Source organism: Amblyraja radiata, chromosome 1 (genome assembly GCF_010909765.2).
Source record: "Amblyraja radiata isolate CabotCenter1 chromosome 1, sAmbRad1.1.pri, whole genome shotgun sequence".
Lineage (NCBI taxonomy): Eukaryota > Metazoa > Chordata > Chondrichthyes > Rajiformes > Rajidae > Amblyraja > Amblyraja radiata.
Window position 1 is genome coordinate 113321132 of NC_045956.1, and position 7132 is coordinate 113328263.

At 42.5% G+C, this 7132-nt stretch overlaps 1 protein-coding gene across 1 annotated transcript in view; it reads left to right on the forward strand.

Annotated features, from left to right (window-relative positions):
* The window catches only part of tusc3 (tumor suppressor candidate 3), a 452158-nt gene that overhangs the window by 32905 nt on the left and 412121 nt on the right, over nt 1-7132 (forward strand). The gene's annotated exons all lie outside the window — the stretch shown is intronic.

Here is a 7132-nt window from a genome sequence, read left to right on the forward strand (position 1 = left end):
TTGTACCACTGGGAACCATGGTTGTGTAGGCCAATCGGGTACTACCAAAATACCAGACGCAGAGTCTTGTTGTATTTCCCTTAATACCCGACTGATGAGGCAGAAAGGAGGGAATGCATAAATAAACAATTTCCCCCAATGCAGCGAAAATGCATCTGTCGCTGCTGCCCCAGGGTCTGGTTCCCATGAAACATAGTTTGGTATCTGGTTGTTTAGTCTGGATGCGAATAGATTGATATCTGGTGTTCCATATTTTGCTGTAATATCAGCAAATACTATTTTGTTCAACATCCATTCGGTGTTTTCATTAAATTTGCGTGACCTGGTGTCTGCCACTAAATTTTGTCTCCCTGGTAGGTAAGTGGCTGATATCCAAATATATCTTTGGATGCACCATTGCCAAATTGAGTTAGCCAGATTGTCACATGATATCGATTTGTTTCCACCCATGTGATTAATGTATGCTACCACGGTGGTATTGTCTATTTGTAGTCGAACATGCTGGTGATATGACCCAGTACAATATGACTTTAGGTCATGGAATGCACCCAACATTTCCAAGTAGTTTATGCCCAGTGTGAGTAAGAAAGATGCCTCCTGTGCAGTCCATCTCCCTCCACAGCTGGTGATGGTATTGGTGGCTCCCCACCCAAGTGCACTGGCATCAGATTGTAGTACCATGGAAGGGTTACTGACAATGATTGGGTTTGAACAAAGCCAAATGTTGTCTATCCACCATGTTAGTTCCATTTTGGCTTGGATTGGTAGTCTCATAGGTCTGTCAAAGTGACCTGCATTAATTTTGAGCGCTTGTATTTTTGCTCTCTGTAAGTTTTGGTAATGTAGATGTCCAAATTGTGTGGCTGGGAAAGCAGCCACTATTTTACCAATTACTTTTGCTACCAATCTGATGGATGGTTTTCTGATGTCAATGAGGTTATTGCAAGCCTCTATTAAATCTCTAGCCTTTCCCTTAGGTAGTGTCACCATCATGTGAACTGAGTCAATGGTGAACCCCAAATAATCCATAGTGGTGGATGGCGTTAGTTTAGATTTAACTGGATTGATGATAAATCCCAGTTTTTCAAATAGCTGTTTTGTGGCTGTTACATTCTGTATGGCCAATTCCAAAGTTTTGCCCACAATGAGTATGTCATCTAAATATGCCATAACCATGTGTTTACGTTTCCGTAGAAATGCTAGGGCTGGTTTTAAAATTTTTGTGAACAGCCTGGGGGCTGATGATAGCCCATTTGGCAGTGCTTTATACTGCCAAAGTTGTCCCATCCAGTTGAATTTTAAGTAACATCTGTGGTCACCTCGTATAGGCACTGTATAGCAAGCATCTTTTAAATCGATGCTGGCCATGAAGTAACCTTTGGAAATTAATTGTTTAGCAATTAACTGGTTTCCATTTTAAAGTGAATATATTGTACAAATGTATTCAATTTTGTTAGATCGATGATGATGCGACAACCACCATCTTTTTTGATTTTGGTAAAAATATTGGACATGAATTCAATATCTCAATTACACCTTTTATGTAGAGCCGCTCCGGTTCAGCTTGTGCCTCTGATTTTTCTTTATCAGAGAGCACGAACACTCGGTTCGGTATATGTTGAACTGGAGGGCTGTACTTGTGTATAAACTCTATTGAATATCCTTGGATACTGCTTAAGATGCAAGTATCGGTTGTTAATATGCTCCATGCATTCAAAAACCAGTGTAGTCTCCCCCCAACCTCCATGCTCTCCATATTTTTTAGGGAACCAGACCCACCTACCTCCATTGTTACCAGTGGCAGGTTTACTTATTTTTGTAGTTCTTCCGCTGTTGTTGTTGCGCTGGTGCCTGGTTTTTCGGTTTGGTTGGTGTTGGGGTTCCTCGCATCTTCCAAGAAGGCCGGCCTGGGCCATGGCCTAAAAAAGACTCATGTTTGAAATACCATGCCTTCGAGCTTTCACCAGTTCTGCTGGTGGGTGCGTAGGGATGCTGTCTTTGGCTGTAGTGGGTTTTTGTTGGTGTTCCTTTTATTAACCCCAAGGTTTTTGCTTCCTCATCGAGCTCTTTTACCTGCTTCGATAGGTTGCCTCCGAACAAGAGTATGGGTGGTTTCGTGGTCCCAGGTTTGCACAGTCCCGCAAATTTTGGGTTCAGTGTGGGTTGAATGGCACTTTTCCTGATGTTATTTATTTCATGCTGGGTGTTGCAGAATAGTGCCAGTGCATCTTGTTGATCCTGGGACATTTCCCTGTCGTCCACTGTACGGGCAAATGCTGTTATCCTTACGGTCAGTACTTTCAGTGCTTTTTGCAATTTTACATCCATGCTCCGGACTCCTGTTCCAATGTGTTTCCATATACAGTTGTTAACTATTGGAACGTTCAGAGATATGCAATTGCCCGGTGCCAGGTGTCTTCCTGTGGTGTCCAGTACAGCCTGCTCTTGTAACTGGTTTAAAGACATGTAGTCTATACTGGCAGCAAGCTTTGGCTCCAGATTTTGTCCAGTCTGTTCCGGCTGTATAAAATTGGCCACCATGTCCAGTAAGTTCTCTTTTTCCTGCACCCCATGCACACTTGTCTTTTCTTCTGCGGACCCCTCTTCCAGGTCAGCCCAGCACTGACCCGCAGTGCTCCCCTCCGATGAGGTAGAAACACTGTGCAGCCCTTGAAAAGGTACTGCTGTGGGTTTACCATAGGGCCCACAGTGACCCGACTCCATCTCCCGGAGTCTGTCACGTTGGAGCAAATGCTCCATACACCGCTCCATTCGGGTCCAGCGCTCTCGGTCGCTGGCCGCCCGCGGTGGTTCAAAGTCGGACTCCTCTGAGTCCACGACCTTGTTGGTTTTGTGTCTAGCCTTGCCGCCCTGCCGCGTGGATTTGGCCGGTGCGGAGGCGACATCGGGCACAGCTGATCCCACTACGGGTGATCCGTGCTGTTAGCTGCTGTTGCTGGCTTCCCGCTACTCCGCGGTCCTCCCTCACCAGCTTTGTCGCAGCCCTTGTCTTCTTTGTTTTCTCCATTTTCCTACCTGTAGTTGGAAAATGGGAACAAAAAAGACAGCAGAGTAAACGCTTACCTGCAATTAGCGGCTTTTTAAACTGCCGCCGCGGGGGAATGTCCTTCCACCGCGTCTGACGTTTTGCAATGCGTGTAGCGATATGACACGCATGCGCCATGGCGGGGTTCTTCACGTACTCACTCACGTGACTCCGAAGTAAAATTATATGGACAAACAAGATGCAGGAAAAATGTTCCCAATGTTGGGCGTGTCCAGAACCAGGGGCCACAGTCTTAGAATAAAGGGGAGGTCAATTAAGACTGAGGTGAGAAAAAACGTTTTCACCCAGAGAGTTGTGAATTTATGGAATTCCCTGCCACAGAGGGCAGTGGAGGCCAAATCACTGGATGGATTTAAGAGAGAGTTAGATAGAGCTCTAGGGGCTAGTGGAGTCAAGGGATATGGGGAGAAGGCAGGCACGGGTTATTGATAGGGGGCGATCAGCCATGATCACAATGAATGTCGGTGCTGGCTCGAAGGGCCGAATGGCCTCCTGCACCTATTTTCTATGTTTCTATATTCTATGTTTGGAGCCAGCATGGTAGAAGGAATATCATTCGACCATGTGGAGCTATGCTGAGACATGAGGAATTTTCTAACGTTTCTAAGCAACATGCTGAAGTTTGACGATGATTAAAGTGTACGAGTCAAAGAAGAAGGTTGGATGAATATCTTATTGTTTTTCTTCAACAATAAAGACATTTTAATCAAAAGACTGTTATGAAGATTTATCTTTCGAGAAGCTCTGAAAGTCTCGGGGAGAGCTCACATGCGTAAAACGACATTCTTCTAACCCCATACTTTCTCCTAAGTGGCCAGAGGAAGCAATCTCTTGAACAATATAATAATCTGCCACTATATCGAGTCAAAGGATACTTCACTGACAGGAGGTGGGAGCTACGTCCCATAGAAGAGGGACAGAAGATATGGCCAGGATCTCCGGAGAGGTTCGGCCAGAAGAACCGGTTCCTGAAGAGGAACTGAAGACAATAGATCTCAGTTAGAGATTTATCAACAGCCACACAACTTATCTGAAGATTGAAGACTTTAACATGGAATCGTGTGTAGATCGACTATTATACTATACTGAATTCAGAAGCTGGAACGCTTTAATTTGAACGGCTTCTGAAAAGTGATTGAAAAGCTTGTTCTGATAAGCTTGAGATATAGCTAAGAAGCTTGTTTTTCAGATATTCAGCTTCGGTAAGACCCAGGTGCCTGTCCTTGAGTTGTTTTGAAGTCGAAAATATTTCGGATGTTGTCTGAAAGTCCAGTTTGTTATAGTTTCTTACCTGATGTTTTGCAACATTCTGCTCAATGTTCATCAATAAGACTGAAGCAAATTGAAGCAGTCCTTGCTCATCCAATTTAAAGATTTGGCAATCTACCAAGACCTGTTTAAATCCATGGTGCAAGATGGAGCAGGTGAGTCAGTGGAACCACAAGGCTAAAGTATCAAGAAGATGCAGGTAAGGCCCAAGCTGTCTACCTGATAGAAACCCAGATGGAGAGAAACAAGTTATGGAAACAGGTTACCAAATCAATTGAAAAACTGAAGAAACTAATGGATTCAGATAAGAACGTGAAGATAGTTAGATCTAACCTGGTTCAACTATGCAACCTCTGCCATGCGGTTGAAGAGAAACAAAATGCACTGCTGTGTTCACAGCCACATCTGGAAGAATGCGAAAGATACACCCAGTGGTGGGAAGAAAGGGTGAAGTTATTCAATTATTTCATGGATGAGGTGTAGGAGTGGTTATCTGAAATTATACCACAACTTATGCACTTGACAGCTGAAAGAGCGATGCAACAAGGTGCTGAATTGGAAGAGGAGATTACAGCAAAAGATAGTATCTCGAATATATCTACACGAAGATCAAGACATAAATCTGGTTCTATAGCCAGTTCGCCGTCAAGGGCCTCTGCTCGATTGGGAGTTGAAGCTGATCTAGCCGCTCTCAATAGAAGCGGATGCCTTGGAGAAGAAACATGAGATTGAGCGAGAAGAAAAACAGATGAAAGAAGAGATGAGGCAACAAGAAGAACAGATGAAGCGATGAAAAGAACAGCTGGAACTAGCCACACAGTTGGCAGTTGGCAAATCGAAGAAGGAGATAATGGAAAGTGAGGGTTCAAGATGTGGTCTGAAGCATCTGATGTGATGAACTCTGGTTTGAGAGGAACTGCTCAAAGTGAGTCAGCAGTTGGATCAATTCCACAAGCGAGGACCACCTGATTTTACGGCTATGAACACCCATGGGTGCTAGACCGAAGCAAACTACTTATGGGGCGTCTGTAGAGGCTCGGGACAAAGCAACAGCTGAGTACGCTTTTCCGAGGCCTGATGGTAGGTATGTTGCAAAGCCTACCTGAAGCGTCGTTGAAAATCTGTCGCTGCAAGTGTGCGCGATTTTGGCGCCGTTTAGAGGGGGCGGGTTTAAAATGCGATTTTCTCTAAGCTGTTCCAATCGAAAATGTTCAGCCTAGTTAATTATTAACGAAAATCGCTGGAAGACCCCGTCGCAAAAGCTATTATTAGGTTTAAAGGCCTTGAATAATAGTTATAGTAGTTTAAAAATCCATCTCTAAACCCGCGACCGCCAGCAACCGCAGGGTCTCATAAAGCAAATAGCAGAAGTTAGGTTGTATATTTTTACATTAAAAAGGGCTTCTAAAGATCCCTTTATACAAAGTTTAATATTGCGAGTAGCTCAATTTGGGCCCATTATATCCCGCAGTATTTTTCTCGGCATTTGGGGCACAAATCTACCGCAATGTGAACGTTCTAAACCAGCGCGTTCCACGGGGACCCACTGAAAAGCTGATTTAAATGGGCATTTATTTACAACAATTAAACACTAAATTCCTTCCATTTGGCCTATAAATTAATGTAAATGAGATTTAAAAATCATGTTTTATTGTGAATTATTTGTGAATATTATTTGGACATTTAGGCTATTTAAAAATGTTAATCATTTATTAAGAAATGGATAGATGTTTAGATCTAGTAATTGAAGTCTGAAATTAGCTACAATTAGGTAACTAACTAATTATATGCTTTAATTTCAGGTCATCCAAGTAAGATTATTTTATATTTGTTTCAGAATGCTTCAATCTATGATAACTGAAAATTTCATTCAGTTCTCTTAATTTTTAAGAAAGTTATGGGCTTTTGACTGTTCACGATCACAGCTTTTTTGTTATGTCCATAGAAAATCAATAGGGAACAAGATGCTCATTTCCCAGTATGAAAATGGCCATAACTTTTTAAATACTTGAGATATGAAAGTGAATTAGGTGTCAAATTAAACTTATTTTTATGCTTTATCTGATGGGATAAATTACAGACTTGATTTTTAAAATCTCAAAATTTTGTAACATTGCTACTGATGGGCTCGAACAAGCCAGTATGAGCCACAGAGGCCTGCCTATCGTCGGTTGGCGCCAAGCCAAGGATATCAGGATGGATTATTTGTATTGGCGAATAGGCAAGCGGAATTCAACAAGTTCATAGCTCAACAAAATCTCTCACTCTACCGCCAATAGAAATTCCTACATATAATGGTAATTCTTTGCGGTATGAAGCTTTCTTAAGGGCTTTGGACGAAGTTGTAAAAATGAAAATTACTGATGAAAAAGAGTGCTTATGATTTTTGACGCATTACACATGCGGAAGGGCTAAGTTACTTGTAGAAAGTTGTCAAAATGAGCCTGACAGCCAAGGCTATTAAGAGGCAAGAAGGTTACTTAAATAATGTTTTGGTAATGAACAGAGGATTGCTAACGCATACATGGAGAAAGCCCATGCTTGGAAAGATATCAAGCCAGAAGATGTGGATGCATTGAGTAATTATGCAATATTTCTTAGAGGTTGTTGCAGCTCGATGAAAAATCTCGGCCACATGGAGGAAATGAATTTTGTTAGTAATACTAGAGCCATCATTAAAAAGCTGCCCACAAGACTTAGAGAAAAGTGGAGAGGTAAAGCAGGCCGAATATTGGATAAGTAGAAGCGAGTAGCCATGCTACCAGACCTGGTGGATTTCTTGGAAAATCAAGTACG